We start from the raw sequence: 8467 nt of genomic DNA, 5'->3' as shown, positions 1-8467 counted from the left end.
TGTCCATTTGGTTTCCTTATAAGGTTTGGCACTTCTGTGCATATTGTGTCCTTAAGGCTGTCTCATAGCGCGAGTGGTTTAATACTGCTAAATTAATTAATTGAAATTTACATAAATTTATTAATGCCACCCATCCATCACTGCTTGCAACTGTAGTTATGATAACAAAACAAAATATTGGTACAATAATGACTTGAAAAGCTTTTAGATTGGGCCTGTGTATCTCTACTAATTCTCAGCCTGTGTGCAACTGGTCAGGTGAAATCTCAGCCTCTTACACCCTCTTACGGTGATAAAGCGCATTACCCCTCGATAGCTCTTCAGTTCCCCCCACTCTCAACTCTCATTCGTTTATAAAGCAAAATGGGTTTGGTTCTCTAGGTCTCTTAAGGTGAGGTCCGGGTTATTAATTATTATTAATTGCATTTGTATAGTAATGGTGCCATATTATTTCCTCTGCATTGATCCTGTTTTGTAAGTGTGCTCCTCAGTGTTCTGGTAGAATGTTCTCCAGTAATATGCTCTCACTGTCTACATTTGTTCCTCATGTCAGTTTCAGTACCTTTTCATTGCCGCTCTTTCTGTATGGTCAGATGAAATCCTAGTGAAGGAAAAGCTTTTCCGCACTTCCATTACTATACTACACCATTACCTTCGTTTTAGTGGTTAAATGCTGACATTCTTCCCATTGACTCAGTGGCAATGTCTCTGACGAGGTGAGTGACAAAACACCCTCTTTATCCAGGCTATATATTTTAAACAGCCTTGTGTTGTCAAATATTTGCAAAACATCTTCCCTCTCCTGAAAAATGCATCCACGCCACGTAAACGAGGCCATCTGGTGGCAACTTTGAACAGGTTGGGACAACTCATGAGGAATCTTAAATACCTGCCAAAATAAGGGTACTTTTTAAGTCTAAAGAATCTTGAAAAATATATTTTATTCTTAAGCATAAAAGTATGACCAAACTGTCATCACTCTCAGAATTGGAGCCCATTTACTTCTCTGAGACACTCAATACATACGGGCTGTTGCAATGTTAAAGTGTTAAAGTGAAATGAGCTCTCGTCATTCTGCATTGTGAAAGAGATGTGCTCTGTAGCCTGATTGAGAGAAACCAGGACTATTCTACCATAAGGACCTCCCCCGTCCATCTTTAATGTCTCCTTTATCTTCTCAGGGAACTGGGATTTCCCACCAGACTGACCCCTGATTTCATCTCTCCCTGAGGTCATCTCTCCTCAGCCCTGACTCCCAGATCAACTCCAGTCTTACTTTTTGTCCATGCAAACATTTTTAAGACCTGCTTAAATGTGGCAAAAGTGGACATTACACCATTCAAGTTATGATAATCGTAATGAAAATTAAATCTAACAGCTTTCTTTTAAGGTGTGTGTAGGGGGGGTAGAGTTTACATTTCAGCTATAATCACTCGCTAGGAGAGAGGAGGACAGAGAGTGCTGAAGCTGAGCTCCAGTCAATATGATTGTGAGAGGGGGTCAGTATGACTAATTAAACTGCTGTAAGTATTGTCACTGTTAGAAAGTCACACTAACTTTGCTTTAATTAAAGACAAAAGGTCTTATGTACAGATGCAATGAAATGATGGAACCAAGACTCAGCACTTTCCTGTATATAAAGTATATATATGCATTCATTTGAAGTATTCTTTTTTATTGTATATACATGAAAACAAATAGGGTAATACATAAAATGTATGTTCTATACGAAGAATCCTCGGTATTATTGTCCTGCCTGCTCCACCACGAGCTTCTCCTCCTTCACTCTAGGGGGCATCAGCGAGCAAAGCTGGTTTTTCTGTCGCTCCTGTATGACTGTTGTGCCTTAGCAAACCTGCCTCCATCTTCTCCCAGTGTGAATTTCACTTTCTGCAAAGAAGGAGCACATGGTCTGTGTCAGGACCATCCCATCCAACCACTCCAACCCTCCCACTGAACCTCCCTCATCCCACCCTCTCAGCCCCGCCCACTAATATGTTCCACCCTTATGCTGCAGGTACGTCCAGATCCTGGTGGAGGGGACACACAAACCAGGAGACTTTACATCTGAGGCTTTTGTGTCTGAGAGAGAGTGCGAGTGTGAGAGTGCCGGTGCTGGCCTAAGACAGTGCATGTCAGAGAGGATGTGGACCTACTGGGTCTGTTGCTCAGGATGTCAGGACGGCCCTGGTTCTTCTTGGAGAGGAGCTGCTGCTGCACCTTGATCCTCTCTCTGTCCTCCTCCAATTTGGCCTCCCTGTGGACCTGACTAATCGTGTTGGGCCCCTGATCACCTCTCCTGGGGACCCAGTTACTCTGGAGCAGAGAGGGGCAAAAAAGGGAGAGAGCAGTTAGCTAATCCACACACTGACCAGGGAGAGGGAGAAAAATAAATTAAGAGAAGACTCTGAGAAATGGCAGATGGAGACATGCAGGGGGCCAGAGACAAATAAGAGGGGGGTATTACCTGTCTCAAGTCCATCAGATCCTGCAACTTGAAGCGGATTCGGGATGAGGTCTTCCCCTCCTTTACAATCCATTCCACCTGCCTGAAGTACTGATCCACACGAGGCTGTAGATAGAGAGAGGAAAGGGAACAGTCAGACTGAACGTGTGTGTGTGGTGTGTGTGTGTGTGTGTTTCTGTTTGAAGGATATGCCGTGCTGTGCAGTACCTTGCTGTTCTCACACTCCAGTTTCCTGCCGACGTTGGACAGCAGGCAGCACAGGCACTCGAGCGCCTCCTCACTGCGGTTCTCCAGCAGAGTGGTGATGCACATGTGCACAATGGCCTCCTTCACCATGTCCACTCTGTAAAGTTCACTGATGAACTTTATGTTCCCAAGAGACCGCCGGCGATGGTCAGTTTTCTTACGGATGTTCTTGCCATCTTCGCTCCCCTTCTCAAATTCCTTGCGGCAGAGATTCAGCAGGAGCAAGCGGAAATTCACTGTGACTCCCGCATTGCTGCCGGTGGGGACGTTGAGCTGAAAGGGAAAAAAGATTTTAGAAGTGAGGCCACAGTCCTATGCATCCCAGAATCTGCTGATACTGGCTCCAAGGTGGCTGGGCAGACAAGGTGTATAATAGAGCAAGGCTGTGTAGTTAAATGGGTAAATAGACAGCATTTAGCCCTTTAGCTCCTCATTAAGTAAATTAAGAGGTCAGTCAGTACTTTACACTTGTGCCTCGTACAGCAGGTTATAAATGGAGTAGAGAGAAAGGACAGACTGACACACTCACCTCCCTGAGGCAGTGGCACATGTTGGCATAGGTGCCAGAGAAGTGGGGCTCAGAGATGGCCTTCTCAAAAATAATGTCCACAACGCCCATGAGGCGCTCCGCTGTGTCGATGGTCAGCTCGGTCATCTGTTTGACCAGCTGCTGGAACATCTCGGGGGTCAGTTTGTTAAGGATGCTGCGCACACGGCCAAACAGCTCCTCAGTCCTGGCCGCCTCGGGGTCCTTCACCCCCCTGTCCTGGTTGCATCCAGCCAGCTTCTTATCTGCTGGCTTCCAAGCATTCCTGGCGATGTGAAGCTGTACATCTCCACCGAATGCTACGGTAGAGACGACCTCGTGCGGCTCAGTGAACTGGGCCTGCTGGGATAGGCTGGGGCCACCCATCTCAGAGGGCTGGGGTCAGGGACAGGAGAGGAGGAGCATTAATACAATTGTATCCTCACATGAAGTGATTTCATGTCTTTGGGTTGGAGCGTAAATCCACTACGTCGCCCCTGCCCTAGCTCCCCAACAGTGTCTGTCCCCTTGAACAAGATGATGACGGGAAAATTCTAATCATCCAAGCCAAGGAAGGAAAGATCAGACCCATATACTTAAGGTTGAATCAGCAATGCTAAAACTTGTAATTACCTCTCTGGGCTGGTAAACTATGATCTAGAATTAATACATAGGGCATGAATCTTGTATGACTACATTGGGGGAACGGTCGCGACACGTATGGCCAAACTCATCCTGCACTACACATTTTCCAGCCAATTTACACCTATTATGGGTGGTTCTCTTCTCACCTGTATGGTCTTGCCGAGCTTCCCACGGATAACGGGGCTGCACTTGGCGGATGTAGGGATGGTCCTTTTACCCTCACCTTGCTGCAGGCCACTGCCTCTGTAGGCAGGGAATGGCCCCCCTCTACCGTTGCTGACCTCTTTGAGATGGAGGTGCTGCTGCATCTCAACCCTCCCTGCCTCCTTCTCTAGTTCAGCCTCCTTGTGGACCTGAATAATCATCTTGGGCCCCTGATCACCTCTCCTGGGGACCCAGTTATTCTGGAGCACAGAGGGGAAAAAACGGAGAGAACAGTTAGATAACCCACACTGACCAGGGAGAGGGATATAGATTAATTGAGAAAAGACATTTTTGAGAAGTGGGAGATGAAGAACACAGGCAGGGACTAATCAAATACAGGTATTACCTGTCTCAAGTCCATCAGATCCTGCAACTTGAAGCGGATTCGGGATGAAGTCTTCCCCTCCTTTACAATCCATTCCACCTGCCTGAAGTACTGATCCACACGAGGCTGTAGATAGAGAGAGGAAAGGGAACAGTCAGACTGAACATGTGTGTGTGTGTGTGTGTGTGTGTGTGTGTGTGTGTGTGTGTGTGTGTGTGTGTGTGTGTGTGTGTGTGTGTGTGTGTGTGTTTCTGTTTGAAGGATATGCCGTGCTGTGCAGTACCTTGCTGTTCTCAAACTCCAGTTTCCTGCCGACGTTGGACAGCAGGCAGCACAGGCACTCGAGCGCCTCCTCACTGCCGTTCTCCAGCAGAGTGGTGATGCACATGTGCACAATGGCCTCCTTCACCATGTCCACTCTGTAAAGTTCACTGATGAACTTCACGTTTCCAAGAGACCGCCGGTGATCTTTGTTCACCTTCTCAAACTCCATGCGGCAGAAATTCAGCAGGAGTGAGCGGAAATTCAACATGATTTCAGCATTGCTGCCGGTGGGGACGTTGAGCTGAAGGGGAAAAAAAAATAATTTTAAATTTTAGAAGCAAAGCCACAGTTTTATACATCCCAGAATCTGTTGGTTCTGTCAAGGTGGCTGCACAGATAAGGTGTATGATAGAGCAAGGCTGTGTAGTTAAATGGGTAAATAGACAGCATTTAGCCCTTTAGCTCCTCATTAAGTAAAATAAGAGGTCAGTCAGTCACTTGTGCCTCGTACAGCAGGTTATAAACGGAGTAGAGAGAAAGGACAGATGACACGGACTGACTGACACACTCACCTCCCTGAGGCAGTGGCACATGTTGGCATAGGTGCCAGAGAAGTGGGGCTCAGAGATGGCCTTCTCAAAAATAATGTCCACAACGCCCATGAGGCGCTCCGCTGTGTCGATGGTCAGCTCGGTCATCTGTTTGACCAGCTGCTGGAACATCTCGGGGGTCAGTTTGTTAAGGATGCTGCGCACACGGCCAAACAGCTCCTCAGTCTTGGCCTCCTCACGGTCCTCGGCCCCCCTGTCCTCACCACCTCTGACCTGCATTTTCGATGCCGGTTTCCATGCATTCTCTGTCCTATGGAGCTGCACGTGTCCACTGAATGACACGCCGGTTATGATCTTTTGTGGCCCAGAGCGCTGTCCCGGCTGGGACAGGTCGCGACCACCCATCTCAGAGGACTGGGGCAGGAGAGAAGAAGTATTAATACAAACGTATCCTCTCATAAAGTCATTTTACCTGGGTTCATGTATTAATCAAGAAGATAATCAGCGCATTCCAACACACCAAACTGGGGGGTTTCTATGTTCACTGGACAGAGGTGACTAGAGATGCAACAATTTCACATTATGAGGATATATTGTGGTTTTGAGTCATTAAAATAGCATCGCACTCAGAGAACTGCTTCATTTCTAAGTTATGTTTTATTGGAAGTATCTGTCTCTACTGGTAATTATTGTAAAAAGTAATAAACTGCCAATGTGTTTCAATGTGTTTGAAAAATGTAACTACACCCGGCAACAGACAAATTTGTCTCACGCTGAAAATCTCATTCCAGCCAGTTGACAAGTTGGCAACCATGGTAACTGCTAGCTACAATGCCAGGCTTTTTCAAGCCACCTTCTAATTCTTCCTCAAACGTTCTTCTCTTGTGTTATTTTTTGACAGTTTTCCAATTAACCAGCTGGTTAAACATGCAAGCTAACATATTCATTTGCTCATATGGTAGGTAACAAGTTTAACGCACTTAACGTAAGTTCTACAGCTAGCTGGGTAACCAAGTTACAGCATACCCAGATCACCCACTAGCAAGTTTTATTTCCTTTCTCATTTTATTCCTATTTGGTAATCATAAAGGCGGGGCGGCTGAACTGTTATCTAACTTCGTTGCTAGGTAACTACATCATTAGCAAGATCGTCAGTGATGTTTCCCATAAGCTAACAATCTAGCACACTAGGTAGCAAGGTAACCAGTCCTAGGTTTAGCCAGCTAGCCAATTAGCTAACTAGCTAATGTGCTACCTAGCCAGCTGGGCTGTCTAGATCATCGACAGGTAGTTTGCATAGTGTGAAGCGCTCGCAGTAAATCCCACATTATTATAAAGGCTGTTGCAATTTTTTTTTGTTTTCTTCGTAATATTCACAGATTTCATTGAGCCATCAATGAAGATATCGGGTGTGTCTTGGCCATTCTTTTGGACGGCAAAGGCGAAGGACTTTTTATTTTTCTGTGTGCCGAAACTAAATAAATAAGTTTTTTTTTTAATTAATCGAATACATATGCTAACTTGAGTTCACTTTCCTATCCTTGACAATTTGACGTAATCTGTATGTAGCCTACACAAGCAAAAAGGCCGGAGTGAGATGAAACCGTTTGTATCACTCTGAGCAAAATTACCTTTGTCCCTGAAAATGAATTAATCCAGCTGTATAGACGGGACGCTTCGAGCGGTCCCAAGGCCAAAATCCTCTCCTAATTCTGGGCGAAATGTCACTCGCCCTTATCAAAGATTAAAAAGCTAAAGTTTCGATTATTGCAATTGTACCAACCAACAAACACGGACTCATAGCTCTGTAGTAGCCTTTTATCAGTGTTATTCAGTTTTAGTTCATTATTTTGTCATTACATCATTATTACGTAACAGTCTGGAACATATGCAGCTAGTCCTGAACAGATACACGTCATAAACCGTAGTAGTGTTGTTATGGTAATGGCCTTCAATACCCACGGATGTTTATTAAAATGTTGAAATAATAATAATAATAATAATAATAATAATAATAACAATAACAATAAGAATAATAATAATTATTATTATTATTAATATTATTATTATTAATATTATTATTATTATTATTATTATTAATAATAATAATAATAATAATAATAATAATAATGTGGCAGTCAGCGGTATCCAGTCGAGCAGGGTCGTAGGGAGGGGCATTCTCTTGTGTCTGGGGGCGGGAAGGGGCATCAGGCAGGGTAAGGGCAGGCTCCCATGGTGGCCAGTTCGCAACACTAGCTAGCTCAATTTGTAGGAGCCCAGGCAGAATCAAAAGACTGTAACTGTCTATCTAGCCATCTTACTGTATTTGTGGCAAATTGCTACCAGTTTTTAATACAGTACAACTTAACCTTTCACAGATAAACATATAATGAATGCAGAAAAAACTAATCTTATGGTGTTCTCTAGATCAAATTAACAATCTCCTCCTGTGACACAAATACGACAATTGTCATACGACATTGTCAAATACGACAACGACGAAAATGACGACAAAATATAAGTATTCTTTGTTCTTTTCTCTGTTCTCAGAGAATATCATTGTTATGCATGAAGTATTACTATATATTTATAGCTGTCTGCTTCATACTGTAGATCACAATAGATCTTTGACCGTACAGTACAGTGTTTGGACTGGACTGAGCTGTGTGTAGACCTTGCCATCTGATACCTGATTTTGTTTGGGTAACTTTACAAATATTCTTTATTAAGCCTACTGATCTGTAGTATTGTATTAGGAAATACAGGAGAGGAAATTAACACTGCTGCAGGATTGCACATCTTTACCAACATCTTTGCCAAACATAACCCTTGAGAAACTTCAAATGTACATAGTGCACAGTCATACAGAATTAAAACCCAAAATGCTATTTTACTTAATTTTTCCAGTCTGTCATACATGTTTGCAACGCAGGTGGATGGGGTTGTGGTACAGGAACCTCTTTTTCCCCTTTTCAGTTTGTGGAAAATTCTGAATCAATCAGCCATTTTGCTTTGCAGATACCTTTATCCAGATATCTACACCTGTTGCTCAGCTCACATTTACACACAGTGGAGACATACTAACAAAAGCGAGGTTCAGCACTTTGCTCATGGGTAAAGCAGCAGTGATCTACTCTGAACAGCCTGCAACATTTGATCTTCAAGCCCAGCAAGCCCCTAGGCCCCTTTGAACTTGATGCTCTGTAAAAGTAGGAAGGTATCTGTGACAGCAAGATATC

Source organism: Megalops cyprinoides, chromosome 19, assembly GCF_013368585.1.
Source record: "Megalops cyprinoides isolate fMegCyp1 chromosome 19, fMegCyp1.pri, whole genome shotgun sequence".
Lineage (NCBI taxonomy): Eukaryota > Metazoa > Chordata > Actinopteri > Elopiformes > Megalopidae > Megalops > Megalops cyprinoides.
Note: the sequence above shows the minus strand (reverse complement) of the source record.